Source organism: Galeopterus variegatus, unplaced genomic scaffold (genome assembly GCF_000696425.1).
Source record: "Galeopterus variegatus unplaced genomic scaffold, G_variegatus-3.0.2 Scaffold6362, whole genome shotgun sequence".
NCBI classification, from domain to species: Eukaryota; Metazoa; Chordata; class Mammalia; order Dermoptera; family Cynocephalidae; genus Galeopterus; species Galeopterus variegatus.
Genome location: NW_007732473.1, coordinates 17,313 through 32,852, shown reverse-complemented (window position 1 = coordinate 32,852; position 15,540 = coordinate 17,313). Strand labels below are relative to the sequence as shown.

General features: G+C 40.9%; 1 protein-coding gene across 1 annotated transcript in view; it reads right to left on the bottom strand.

The window, feature by feature from the left end:
* Positions 1 to 15,540, bottom strand: part of LOC103606184 (neuron-specific protein family member 2) — a 55,419-nt gene that overhangs the window by 23,072 nt on the left and 16,807 nt on the right. The window lies entirely within an intron of this gene.

The window sequence follows — 15,540 nt, the reverse complement described above, 5'->3', positions numbered from 1 at the left end:
CCCATTTTACAGATGAAGAAAATAGCAATGAAGTAAATGGAAGGCATGAGGATGAGCACAAACTGGAGGCAAGGGTGACAACAATGCCCATAGTTGAGGTAGGAGGGCAATAAGTCGCCTCAAAGTTTTCTAGATGCCTGAACAAAGATAGGAACTGGATCAGTGATAACATTCACAGAGTCCAGAAGATAAAAGCAAACTGATTGCTCGGAAGATGCACTAATGGCTCCCACCTAACTAGTGTGGGCTTGAGCAAATCACTTCTCGCTGACCCTCTGTTTTGTCCTCTGTGCAAAGGGACTGATGACAATAATGTCCCCATCACAGGGCAGTTATGAAGGTCAAAGAGATGACAGATGCCCCAAGGAGAGTGCCTGGAACCCAGAAGATACCCCATCAATATTCACTCTCCTGTCTCATCTCTGGCCGTTTTTCTGCCCTTCACTTATTAAAGGAGGCATCTTGGAGTGTGGGTTTTTAACTGTAAAATCATTTGCAAGGCTGCCCAACCAGCTCATTATTGCCTAAAAAAAAAAAAAAAAAAGAAAGAAAGAAAAGAAAGGAGCTGTGCAAGGAAGTTCAGAGCTTTTCAAGCGTGCCTGCTCTTGAATTTCATGAGCAGTGGGTGGCTGAATAGTTTGGTGAGTTCCAGCCTGGGCCCTGCTTGAAATACACGTTAAAATGAAAGGGGCCTCCAGCTCCCCATTCCAGTGCCATGCCCTGGGGTGCTCAGGAAAGTCATGCTTTTCCATCATCTCCGGCAGCTGAGAAATGTGATTGATTTTCCTGGCCTCGTTTTCGTGTTTTAAAGAACAATTTCTCCAGGGCTCCTCAGAGAACTGAAATGGAGAAAATCTCATTCATATTTTAACATAGAACCCAAAACCTAACATCCATCAGACAACAGATACAGGCTGAGCCTACTACATAGCAGGTCCTGGGCCAGGCATATGGGATGCAGGGATGACATATACTTGGTCTCTGCTCTCAGGAGAGACCTTTAGAAGGCAAGTAAGAAATATTATAATGAAGGTGGCACTGGAGTAGGGGGCTCCTGAGTTGGCCTGGAAGGAGAGGGTGATCCAGGCAGAGGGAACAGCCTGCTGAAAGATATGGAGGTAGGAGTGCTACATATTGGTGCAAAAGAAGGCTTGAATGGTAAACAGAGGCATCCTGAAGAAGGAGCGTAAGTGTCAGACTAAAGAGTTTATTGGGAGCTCTAGAGAGCTAGCATACCTTTAACATCCAGTGTTTTAAAAATTTCTTTGGCAGTTTGGATGAAAATTGAATTGGAGGGAATAAATTTAGGAGGTAGGAAGATCAACTAAGAGCTCTAAAAGTAATTCAGACCTGAACAAGTATCCCATATCCCATAGTACTTCATAGCCCAGTGCTGAGCTAGCTCTTTCAGGAGACAACAAAAGGAAGAGATAAACTTGCATTTCCTGGGTACTAACTGTGTTTTGGTGCTTTACATGTGTTATCTAAGTACAACAGAATAAGATTAGTTTCTCTATCTTACAGATAAAAGACACAAAGCTCAGGGAGATAAAGAGATGTGACTCGCCCAGGGAGCCAGTGGTAGAACCAGTGAATACGGCAGGGCTGATGGATTCCACACCCCCAGACCAGTGTGGCTCTACTCTGCAAACCTGCAACAGAAACGGAAGCCTGACTTGAACATAAGAAGGTGAGACAATTTGTTGCAACAGTGTGTACAGCCTGGAGTGAGATAACTGCACTCTACATCCGAGGCTGACTAATGTATGCCTAAAGGATAATCTGTAAACCCAGAGTCCAGAATTCTATTAATATTCAAACATAAACGATATTGCTTTAGAATCAAATCTGCATAAATGGAAGTTTCAGCTGTATGTCAGCATCCCAGCAACATTAGATGGCAGGCCATATCTTGTGCTTCCGTGAATCACCCATACCACCTACCCCAAGGCTTGAGACATGGCAGCTACCATGAAAATACTTATTGACTGAATGGGGCCACTCAGAAAAATTGCTGAAGGGAGTTACAATTAAAAGAATGACAATGGGTCCATTTCAAAATGTAATCTTTCAAAGCTTTCGAGAGGTAGCTGGGTAGAAATGGAATCTGTTTATTAATTCTTCACATATTTACTGGAAATTACCCATACCCTCCCAATAATACTAAACCAGATGATTTTATGGGTTAATTCTGTTTTGTTTTGTTTATTAAAAGAACTTAGAGAAAAGATTATTCCTCTATTGTTTTGAATTGTCTAGAGCATGGAGAAAGAAAAAGGTCAAGTACATATGTACTTTTTAAAATTTATTTTATTTTATTTTTTTACAGAAGCAGCATCATACTAATACCGGACCTGACAAAAATAGCACAAAAAAAGAAAACTTAACCTCACAATATGATTAAAGCAAATATTTTAAATGATACATAAGCAAACAGAACTCAATGGTACACCATGACCAAATCAGGACATATAAAAATGGCTTAATATTTGAAAACCTATGAGTATAATTTACCATAATACTGTATCAAAGAGGACAAACCATATGATCATCTTCCTAAATGAAGAAAGGGCATTTTGGGGGAAAAAGCCCATCAAAATTTAAATGGTGAAACATTAGAAACAACAGATCTGAAGTTATTGATCAATGTAATTAGACAAGAAAATGACATTGGGAGTCTAAAAATTGAAAAGAGAAAATAACAAAAGAAAATTAAATATCAGAACAAGAAAAGAAATTTTAGCATTATGAGCAGATGAAACAATTTTTCATCTAGAAAATCCAAAAAATCAAATTTTTAAACAAATTACTACAAACTATAAGAGAAGTAGGTAACTGCCTGGTGGCAAATAAACATACAAAACTGAAAAGCAGTTTTATTAAATACAAATAACAGACAGTTACAAAACATAAAAAGAAAATGTACCTTTTACAGTATCAACAAAAAATAGGTAAAATACTTTTGAATAAATTTAACAAGAACTGTAGAGATGATTTCAAAGCTGAACTGAGAGCCATGACAAACTTCAACAGAAGTCTTTCTAGACTTGTTTCTAGATAGAAAAATCTCAATATTTTAAAGATGTGGTTTCTCCTCCAATTAATCTGTAAATTCATGTAATCCAAAATAAAAAGTAATGATAGTCTTTTAGAATCTAAAAAATATATTAATATTTATCAGGAAAATCAAACATGCAAGAATGAATAAAAAGTTGCTGAAAAGTGGGCCGGCCCGGTGGCGCACTGCTGCAGTGCGCCTCTTGGGAAGCGCGGCGGTGCTCCCGCCGAGGGTTCGGATCCCACATACAGACCGGCTGCTCACTGGCTGAGCGAGGTGCGGGAGTGACACCGAGGGTTGCGATCCCGTGGCCAGTCCCGGTCCGGTACGGGCGCGACACTGAGGGTTGCGATCCGTTGCCGGTCATGAAAAAAAAAAAAAAAAAAAAAAAAAAAAAAAAAAAAAAAAGTTGCTGAAAAGTAAAAGAACAGAGGGAAGTACAGTTTACACAGATATTATCATGTATAAAGAAACTATGTAATTGAAATAATTTGGTACACAATACCAAATAATTGTCAGATTGATGGAAGAAAAGAGAGGACAGAAGTAGCCTCAAAAACATATGAAAATGCAGTATCTAGAAAAGGTTGCACATCAAATCAGAGAGGGGAAGGACTAACTAATGATCTTAGAACAACTGGCAAACTGCCATTCAAAAAACAAAGATAGATTTCCACCTCACTCATTACACAAAGACAAATTCCACATAGATCAGAATTTTAACAACAAGTGTGTGTGTGTGTGTGTGTGTGTGTGTGTAAATTATAAAAGCATCAGGGAGGAAGAAGGCCTTAATTTTTGTAGAGTCAAATGTATCAATATTTTTCTTTATTCATTCTAGAATGAAAGTAAGAAATTTGTATAGGATGAAAAAGAAGTTACACCGTAAACAAAACAAAAAGGCCAAGGACAACTGAGAAAATGCAAACTTATGAGAAAGAATAAGTGTGGGAAGCAGTGGTCCAACGAAAAAGGAATTTTTCCAGAAAGGAACCAAAGATCAAATAGGCGATAAGAACATGAAATGAGGCTTAATTTCACCAATAATGAAAAGATGTACAAACTACAAACTTAAAATGAGGTGCCATTTTCTGCCTATCAGATTGGCAAAGCTTCTGGGCCCGGTGTGTGGGGAGGAACACACTCATAGACACTGTGGAAGAAACAGAGATTGGTGGGAAATTTGGGGAAGATAATTTGGCAAAATCTATTAAAATTGAGGATTTACATACAGTCTGGCAAAATTTTTAAGACTGAAGATTCTCATACTTTACAAACATATTTGCAAAATATATGAAAGGTGTAGGTGTGTGTGTGTGTGTGGGTGTGTGTGTGTGTGTCTTAGTTGGTTTGGGGTGCTATAACAAAATACTGTATACTAGGTAGCTTAAAAACAACAGAAATTTTTTTCTCACAATTCTGGAAGCTAGGAAGTCCAAGATCAAGGTGTTGGCAGATTTGGCATCTTGTAAAGGCCACTTCCTGGTTCAGGTGGGCTTCTCTCTGTGTCCTCATATAATGGAAAGGGCAAACAAGCTCCCTTAGGCCTATTTAATAAGGGCCCTAATCCCGTTCCTGAGAGCTCTGTCCTCAAGACCTAATCACCTCCCCAAAATACCATGACCTTAGGGATTAACATTTCAACATATGAATATTTGGGGGACACACACATTCATACCATAGTTGTGTGTATGTGTATGTGTGTGCGTGTGTGTGTGTGTGTGTGTGTGTGAGTGTGAGTGAGAAGACACACACACAAGGAAGTTCATTGCAGCATGGTTTTAGCAGCAGAAGACTGAAAGGTAGAACAACGACAGTGAACTAATCAAGAAAGATTATAAAACATCACCTGTCTACAGCCATTAACAGGAGCGAAAAGGATCTCAATGTGCTAACACGGAAAGATCTCAGATCTGTTATTAAAAGAATCAAGGTACAAAAGAATGTGTATAAAATGGTGCCATTTAAGAAAATTTAAAAGTATATCAAATGTATATATGCACATACAAATATAAATATATATGAGGGTACATCAAAAAGTTCATGGAGTCATTTAATCTTTCAATTCTATTTTTCCACAAACTTTTTGAAGTACCCTCATATACTGACAAGTAGAAAATGTCTCTGGATGGAAACATAAGCCTATATAGCGTATATTCCTGGGCTGTCCAGTAGAACTTTCCGCAATAACGAAAATGTTCTACAAATCTGAGCTGTCCAATATGGTAGGAACTATGCTCATGCAGCTACTAAGCACTTGGAATGTGGCTAATATGACTGAAGAATCCAATTTTGAATTTTATATTATTGTGAATAATTTAAATGTACATAGCTACATATGGCTAGGAGCTTCTGGTTTGGACAGCACAGACATAGATGATAGATATTTTGGATGGGAAGGTCTATGAAGGAAGAGAAAAGGAGACTTTTATTTTTCAGCTTATGTCTTTCTGTACTGTTGGAATTTTGTATATGTGTATGTGTTACTCTTATTCAGAAAAAAAAGTTATTGACCACCTATTATATTCAAATCTCCAGAGTACATAATCATAGGGGTTTCTGAATCAGGGGCGTTTCTGTCCTCGAGAGCCCAAGCCTTTGTATGACCAGGCAAAAAACCTCATGTAATCTGCACAAAGGAGATAAAGGTGACAAGCTCTGCCCAGTGAGTAAGGTCTCAGAGGAGGGAAAGGTCAGTCCTAATCTAACAATGGGGAAGGGAGGAGGGACTAACAGGAAAGGCTTTATCTAGGAGGTAATGTTTGAGCAAATCACAAATGAGTTTTAGAAGAAAAACACTCTGGCTGTGATTTGGAATGTCAACACCAAAGACAGGACCGGAAATGAAGAGGGTAGTTGAAATAAATGCAAGGCTTACCCCTACTGTCCTCTATAGAAAAAATAATAAAGCTGCTTACGGACCTAAAATTGTGTTCTGTACATTTTGCTTTATGCATGAAATAATCATATTTGGTCTGTTTAGAGTTATGTAGTACCAAGCAAAAAGAACATTGAAAGGAATATGCTTTCCCCGTTTCCCACTGCCATCTTATTTTCATTAAGCCCCCTACAATGTACAGACGACTTTTTGTCTTTACCTTTCCTAGTTTTTCTAAGGCTTCCAATTGCTAGGAGACCACGAGGACAAGAAACTAAAATACCACACAAATCTGACTTATCTTGGTGGCGTGACTGTGACGTGATTCCTATCTTTAGACCCAATAAACGTGATTGTGAATCCCAGACCAAGGTTTCCCAGCTTTAGCACTATTGACATTTTGGGTAGGATAATTCTTTGTTACAGAGGATGATCCTACACATCACAAAATGTTCAACAGCATCCCTGGCCTCTACCCACTAGATGCCAGTAAAACACACGCACATGCATGCACACACACACATACACACAGTTGTGACAACCAAAAAATGTCTCCAAGTGTTTCCAAATGTCCCCTAGGGAGCACGATCATCTCTGATTGAGAACCACTGTCCTCACAGCCAAAGGACCCTTGGAGTTCATCTCACCCAGCTACTCATTTTACAGATGAGAAAATGAAATCCAGAGACTGGGACCAGAAACCAGGTTTCCTGACTCAGTTTGAAGATATTTTTAGAACTTAGAGACTTTTTCTTAGTCTCAGGGAAATGCAATGATAAAACAGAGGAATTTTAATTTAAGTCAATTTCATCTGGCTGAATATTCATTTATATTTTCTGTTTCTTTTTCTCTCTCTCTGTCTCTGTCTCTTATACATGTTCCAGCCTAGAATTTCTGTGTAAAAACCTGGTTTTCTAGCCATAAATGCTACGAAAATTAATAATAATTAATATACATATTGTTAAAATATCCACCCTCTCTGCTTTCAACATTTTCATTTTTCATTTGTTCAGTGTGAGAGGTTGGAAGATGTCTAATACATAATAGCAGGGGCTACTGTATGCTAGGCATTATGCTAGGCACATCACACACATAATCATTTTAACAATCCTCTATAGAAAGTGGGCATTAGTATCCCCACTTGGCAAAAAAGGAAACTGAAGCTACTGTAGGTAAAGTGACTTGCCCCAGGTCTCACAGCCAGTGAGTTACAGAGCCAACATTCGAACCCAGGTCTGTCAGATTGCAAAGTACCACTGAGTTCAGGTGGTGAAGAACTAAGAATGCGTTAATGATGATCACCTAAGTGAGAGCTGAATCCCCTTGGAGAACGAAATCCCCTCCCAATTGCTCAGATCACAGAAATTTTCAGCATCTCCAGGAGAAAGCTAGGCAGTTGCTATGACAACTAGTTTTCTTATAATTATAGTACATAGCAGTGACATGACAAGCTGCACATACAGTCACTTTGTTAGGGCCTGTCTTCCTCTGACAGTCCCAAGAGCTTAAATATCATAATTTTTTTAAAAAATCACATTTAGTATAATCATGCATTGTAGCAGCAGGGGCCCCTAGAGTCGAAAAGTCAGGAGATGAACCCTCCCACCTTGTGACTGGGATCATGAAGCAGACTGTATGACAAGCCTTGAAGAAAATGGCATCTCTCCCTCGGGAAATTTTTGCTTCTCTTTTTTCTTTTTGGATGAGTGCCTTCCAAGACTCAGCCAAACAGTGTATTCAAAGAGAAGAAAGGAGAGCCAAAGCAAAATTAACTGAATGCTTTGCAATTAACAGGAATATGCAGCAAAATTTTAGTATTGTAGCAACCACTTTTCAGTTTAGTTTGATGCGGGCAGTTCCCCAAATGTGCGGTGTTTACCAGTTTGGAAGATGGCATAGACAAAAAAGTGCATGGGCACACACATGCATACATAACACACAAACAAACACACCTCTTTGGTCAGAAAAAGACTGACTCTGCCCCTTATTGGCTGTGTGATCCTGAATGCCTTAATTAACCATTCTGATTCTCAAGTTTTCTCATCTTTACATCAAAAATAATGCCTACTTCATTGTTATAGTAAAGGTAAAATAGAAAATGACTTGCAAACTATTTAGCATATAGTAGGAATTCAATAACATGGAAGTCGTTATTAATTAATTACATATACAGGTTGAGCATCTCTAATCTCAAAATCTGAAATCTGAAATGCTCCAAAATTTGAGACTTTTTGAGCACTGACATGAGGCTCAAAGGAAATGCTCATTGGAGCATTTCAGATTTCAAATTTTCAGAATAGGGATGTTCAACAGGTATGTATTCTGCAAATATTCCAAAATCAAAAAAAAAAAAATCTGAAACACTTCTAATCTCAAGTATTTTGAATAAGGGATATTCATTCTGTACTATCTCACTTTGCCCTCACATCAGGCCTATGATGCAACATCATTATCCCATTTTACAGATTAGGCAACAGGTTCAAAGAGGTGAAACGACTTGTTTTAGTTCAAAAAAAACACGCAGTGTCAAACCCCCAACCCATGTATTTTCCTCTCTTCTGTACTGCCTTTCACGCAATGGTGTGGGGGTAAACCACCTCGGAGGAGGGGGGATTTGTAGTGTGTGCTGATTTTTATGATGTAAATGCTAACACCACGGCTGATTTCAAGCTTCCAACAGTTTAACAACTGGCTTGCAAACCTTGAACAATCAGCTCTCAGGAGTGGGTGTGAACTAGCTCCAGCCCACCCCTGCAGAAGTCCCATAAAAAACGAGAATGTTCACTAGATTCTAGAAGTCTTTTTCTGTACTAAATTTATTAGCCAGTGACTTCCTTTACTGCAGCATTTATTTACCAATGTTTGTTCGAATCTATGAGAATGAAAACCAGCAATAAAAGCAGCCCAGTCATTTGGCTGTAGGGTGTTCATTGAAACTCCTAGCTCTTCATCCAAACCCTGAGCACATTTCTCCTAAAGCAGCACAGTGCATGTTTTCTCTACCAAGGAATGTTTTGTTTAAAAAAATTAAGCTACATTTGCTTTTCAACTAATGATTAATAACAGTATATATTTGAAGTTCACTCTAACAGTTCACACATCGGGCCAAGAGAAAGCACTCAGCCAAAAACATAGGCCAGCATCTTTACTCTAATTTTCAATAAAATTCTAGCCAGAAGTGAAGTAATAAACATTAAATACTGTCACAGCCTTTCTCCAAGCACTCATGTGCAAATTCTTTCTGTGCCAGATAATGACTCTGTTTCCAACCCAACAGGCAGTGTTTTTAATAACTTGCCTAAAAATGTTCCTGAGAATTAAAAAAAAAAAGAAGATCAATAAAAACCAAGACAACACATAATAAAGTAATAAAGTAAAACATCTTATCTCCATTTGCTGCCCTCAGCAAATGTTAGCATCCCACCATTGGAAGGTAGTCCCTGGAATTTTGATGAAAAATTGCTAGAAGCAAATGGCAAAGCCAAAAATGAGGTCTCACCTCCCTAGGAATGTGGCATCAGGAGAAGACATTTATGAGAATATGTCATCAGCAAGAAGCTCAGAAGGAAAGACAGGGCTCTGATTTTAAATAAAGATATTGAAAATGAGGCAGCCAAAGATGTTGGTGTTACCAATGTGGAGTTTCTCTGCCAGCCATGGGGATTTTTTTGTTTGCTCATTCACTCTCATTTATTAAAGACATCTTTTGGTGCCTAAACTGAAGACGTGCTGACTAGGCTCTTGGGCTGCAAAAATGAAGAAGACACCATTCCTGCCTCAAGGAGCTCACAGTCCAGTCAGTGGAAGATGCAGCAGGTAATTCAGTGATGCCAGCGCTGTGAAATTGGTGCTAGAGGTACAGGAGCCCAAAGGAGGAAGGACAGTCTTCCCACTGGAGTGCAGGCAAGACCTCACAGGCCAGCAGTCATTTCAGCTGGGTGTTAAGGTATGACTAGGGTGATGGCCCTGTGGCAAAGACAGGAAAGGCATTCCTGCTGGAAGAGACAGCACAGACAATGGCAGGGAGGTATAAAATGTCCAGAATCATGAGGAAAATGCTTTAGGGAGGTCAAGGCAGATGAGCAGTGGAAGGCATGGGAGGACTTTAAGCATAGGGATGCCATGGTGGGATGCGTGCTATAGAAAGAGTCCTTTCTGGGGCAGTGAGAAGAAAGGACTGGAGGGAGCAGAGAAAGGAGGCGGAAGGACCAGGGAAGAGGCTGGGACAGGAGGTGAACTAGAGTGGTGGATAGAAGAAAGGAGTCACCAGACACTTTCAAGAGGAAGAGGGGCCTGGACTCTATGGCTGTTAGACACAGCAGCTGGCACCGGGAGGTTGGTTCTGGTATCTCCATGTCTCTTCCCCTGTTGGTGATGAAACAAATGTGAGCAAGGTTGAGGCCTGAGAAAGGGTGCCAAGGCCCCCATCTTTTGGCCTTATATTATAGAAGAAAAAGAGAAGGTACAACTGGCAGGTAAGTTAGCCCAGCAGCATCTCCTACTATTCAGTTCTAACTGGGGATCCCCTTCCACTCAGTTGCAACTTCCTGTGAGAGACCTTTCCTAACCCCTTACACTCATGGCAGGTGGCCCATGCTTAGGGCCTGGGAGCACATGCCAGCTCCTTGGCCTCCTGGGTATGAACCTCAGGTAAATCACCTAGCTTCTCAGAGCCTGTTTTCCTCATCTATGAGTTTGGTAAAATCTTGCCATCCCAGTATGCTGGGATCATTCAGTGGCTTAGCATGCACAGAGTGCCAATCACAGGCCAGGAGCAGGGTAGGAGACAAAAGAGTTGAATGCATAAGTGAATGGATGAAACAGTAAAAAATCAACACCCTATAATGTTAAGTCTGAAATTTCACCTGGGCTTTTTGTGTGTGTGTGTGTGTGTCATTGTTTGTTTTTAAAAATAGCCCACTGATACCAGTTATTTAAAAAGGACTAGCCCTCTCACATTCAGTTCCCACATCCCTTGCTTTTCTTTAATGTGTCCATTTGCCTGAAAGAATGGTGAGGTATGGTACCTTTGGACTCATGCACCCTCTCATTCTGGTTTCTTCCACTGGATTGTGCTCTGGGTCTGGTCTGCACGCATCCTTAGGATCTTACACCAAGTGCCTGAACCCTTTCCAAACTGGGCTTGCCCAAGCCATAGTCAAAGGAGCCAGATTTTGAATCATGAATCAGAACATGTGGTCAGGGAAGAATACCAAAATGTTGCAACACACCTAACACTCACCCCATTCCTGTGCTGGGGCCCTGTGCCGGGAGCTGGGAACACAGAGAACACAGAAGTGGACCAGACATTCCCTGCCATTCAAGGATTAGAGGTTAACGAGGGCTTCAGGTGTGGGAAGATGACCAGAATGCTTCTCATCTTCACACATTTGTGAGCTCTTTGAGAGCAGGGATTTTGTCTTATTCATCTTTGTGTCACCCAGCAACAGGCACTGAGCCCAGCCAGAGAAAATATTCATAAAGATAAAGAAGAAAAGTGAGGGAGAAAAAGAAGGAAGGAAAGAAGACATGAAGGCTACAGCCTGGCAAAGTTAACAGCAGGGTAACATCAAAGTGTGGCAGAGAGAGTGGGATATGGAGCCACAGAGCTGCATTCTTATTCTGTTGTGACACTTCCTGGCTGTGTGACCTTAATAACTCACTTCACTTCCCTAAGCATCAGTTTCTTCATCTTTAAAATGGGGATAATAAGAGTATCTGGTTCACAAGGGTGTTGTTAGGCTGAAAAGTGAATGTAACAGTGTTTTTAACACATTTTGATTATTTGTATTATAACTGATGTTAACAAATAGCCTACACTTACCAGGAGGCAAAGACATGGTTCCAGGAGTCAGTTCTAACAGCAGAGGCTGCCCACGAATCCTGACCCTGAACCAGCTGCCCTTTGAAAAGTTTCTCCAGGTTGTGCCAGGCACATTCCCATCACAAAAAGCCAGGAAAGGGAAGCCTAGAGCCCAACTAATAGACAAAATCCAGCTAATTAGTCAGGAGGCTAAGACCCAGGAGGATGACAAGGGATGTAAATAGGAAGGAAATGAACTGAGTATTTATTCAACCTCTGGAGCGTACCAAAGACTTACACTATTTGTTATCTCAAGATTGTGTCCTGGTTTTATTGATGAGGAACCATGAGCATAGAGAGGTGAAGGGACTTGCTCAAGGTCATGAAGCTAAGAGATGACAAAACCAAAATGTGAGATACCCATGTGCAGCCAGCCTCAAAGGCCAGGCTCGAAGGCCATTTGTCCCCCAGAATGCCTTTCATCAGCTTAGCAAAACAGCCTCCAGATGCAACAGACCAGCCTGGGAACAAATAGGCCTGACACCAGGGCCAAATGCACCAGCACCCTTCATGGCACCAGCACCCTCCATGGCACCAGCACCCTTCATGGCACCAGCACCCTCCATGGAAACAGCATCTTACATAACACCAGCACCCTCCATGGAACCAGCACCCCCCTATGGCACCAGCACCTTCTATAGCAAATTTAGCTTTAGGAGCACTTCAGCTCCCAGGATTAAGAAAGAAGTAGATGTTTTTTCTCAGCATGTTCCCAACTTTTCAGATAAGCCTAATGAAAATCTTTCAAGTCGATGGCCCTTTACAATGACTTCCAGAGACTCCTTGGTTTTAGAAACAACAAAAATTCCAGGAAATCTTTCTCAATTCATCTCTCCCTGCCCTACTCTCTTTTCCCTCTCTCTCCCACAGTATAACTGCTACAAACTGCTTGTTCTCTGCAGGTCAGTTTTGAAATTCAAAGTCACAAGCTGTCCCACCTCTGTGAAAGGACTGGAATGATAGGGAGATGTATCTTTGCAGTTCCTGAGATTACCTCAGCCCTGGGCAATATATCTGAAGGGGCAGCCCAGCAACTGTTTACTAACACTATGCTCTCTAAGGCTAAATATAAATTCCCTGACTTCCAACTCTAGTTCTCCAGTGGAAATTTCCATCCTGAGCACCAGACCTGTTAGTTAAATATGCAAAGGTGGCCAGGCATCTCTCACTCAGTGCATCTCCTCTAGCCTCCTACCTCAGTGGAAGGTACCAGTCAGACAAGCCAAACACCAAGAAGTCCCCCAATTCCTCCTTTCTCCAACCAGGAACAAGTCCTGTCCATTTAGCTCCACAGGCATCCCTGAGCCCCAGTGAGCTGACTCAGCTCAGACCCCCAGACTTTCCTTAATTACTAGCACAGTCTCCTCCTAGGTCTCTCTGCGTCAACACTCACCCCACCAGATCATCCTCTACAGGGCCCAGGGGGAGAGCTCTTTAAGAAAGCAGAAAAACCAGGCTAATTAAGCTTGCAACTTTACATAAGCAAAGGCGAGTTTGCTTCATTCATCCCATTTTGTTCCAAGTGGCAGGGACCCCCTCCACCCACACCTGACAGTCAGTGCTGACAAAGGGCTGCTCCTGAGCCACAAAGCCCTTTCTTCCTGACCTCCATGACTAATTGAGTCAAACTGCATGGGGGGCTTCTGCAGGCCGTGGACCCTGACAGAGCTGTTCCTTTTCTCTTAGCTGACTCATTTCTGTTCTAACCAGTACTTAGCTACTGCAGGCAGCATGCTGAATTGAAAGACTGCCAGGCTCCAGCTCTGCTACTGGGTAGCTGGGTGAGCAGGTTATATCATCTCTCTGAGCCACAGTTACCATTTGAGAAATAGGGAATTACATCTGTTTCTTATATTTAAATATGACAAAATAGACACATCATCAAAAGTTGTCAAAGAGAGAAAATAAACATGATCCAGCACTACCACTGAGAACATACCCATATATAGCATTTTAATACATTTGTTTCCATGTCATTTTTCCTCTATATATGAGCTTTTTCATAGTTCCATAGAAAGCATACAATTTTAATCTTTGCTTTTTTCACTCAACATTTCCAAACACTTGCCCAAATTATTGCATGTCTTCATAGCCATAATTTTAAGTGATTGATGGATAACAAATTATTCCATTTGGTAAAAAGAGCAAATTTTTTAAATAATTCCCATGTTTTTGTCTGATTGTTGAAACAATACATGCTCATTGTATAAATTTTGGAAAAAAAGAAAAATAAAATTCAGACTAAACTACTCTCTGACAAGAAAGTGACTCTTAAGAAACTGTCAGACAGCTCATCGTATGGATGTGATCTTATTTGTGGAATCATGAAAATATTGTTGAAAGTCTGGCATTGTTTTCAATACTTCAATTTTATAACTAACCCCACAATAAACATTCTCGTATGTGAATCTTGGCATATTTCTCATGATCTCTTTTTCCAGGAGAATAGTCAACTTTGCCCCCAGCCTGGTACACATACATATATTATTTATCAAGATACCTAGCCCTCCCCTCAAAGCTATGTGTTCATTCCAGCAGGTATGTGCTTGTTCTTACAGGTACCTGCATATAGTTGGGGCCAGGTTCACACACTGTATGGCAGACACTGAAGGTACAGTAGAAAATAAGAGTAGTCCCTGCCCTCGAAAAGGGGGTTAGCATACAGGTAAGTCCCACATTCCTGGGGATACACACAGAGGTGCTACATTCCCTCTCAGTCTCTCACAAACACCCTGATGCTCTAACATAGATTTAACAGGGAGAAAAACAGGGACAGAAACAGACGAATATGCTTATCCACACACACACAGTCAAATTTCCAGATAACCAACCATGGGCTATTTTCACTTTCAAAGCCCTCTAGTCACAGTTGACACAAAATAGCTACTATTCATTATGCACTTATCCTGTACAGATCCAAGTGCTTTGCATGTATTCTGCACTTCATCTTCACAGGAACCCTACCTACTATTATCTCCATTTGATAAATGAGATTTAGTGACTTGCTTGTGGCCACAAGGCTAGTAAAAAGTGGAAACAAGGCTCAAACCCAACCAGTCTGCTCCAAACTCCATCCATAGAACCACTTGTTCTATTGCCTCCATGGCTGATTTTGCCTCCTAAATATGTTTTAGGTCTTCCTTCATCTTTTATAACTGCTCACCATCCTTGTCTGAGCCACTATCTTTTTTATTTATTTATTATTTTTAAATTTCATTTATTTTATTTTATTTTATTTTGTCGATATACAATGTGGTTGATTATTGTGGCCCATTACCGAAACCTCCCTCCCTCCTCCCTGTCCCCCCTCCCACCCAACAATGTCCTTTCTGTTTGCTTGTCACATCAGCTTCAAGGAATTGTAATTGTTGTGTCTTCTTCCTTTTTTTTTTACTTGGATCATTGCAGTAACCTAATAGCCTCACCATGCTCGCTCGCTCTTGCCCACTACACTCATTAGCCACATGAAAGCTAGCATTCTTTTTCCAAAGTCCAATTTCAATCATGTCTCTCCTCTTCTTGGAGTCCTTCAGAGGCTTCCTGTTGCTTTTAGCATATCACTTAAATTCTTCCATACAGTCTAGAGGGCCTACAATTACCTGCCCTCTCCCTACTTCCCCTGCCTGATCTCTGTCTGCTCCCCACCCCCTCCTAGAGCCCAATTCTTATTCAGTGTTGGGGCTAGCCTCTCTCCAGCCACAGGGACTTTGCACAAGCTGTGCTCTCCTCAGCCACTCCCCA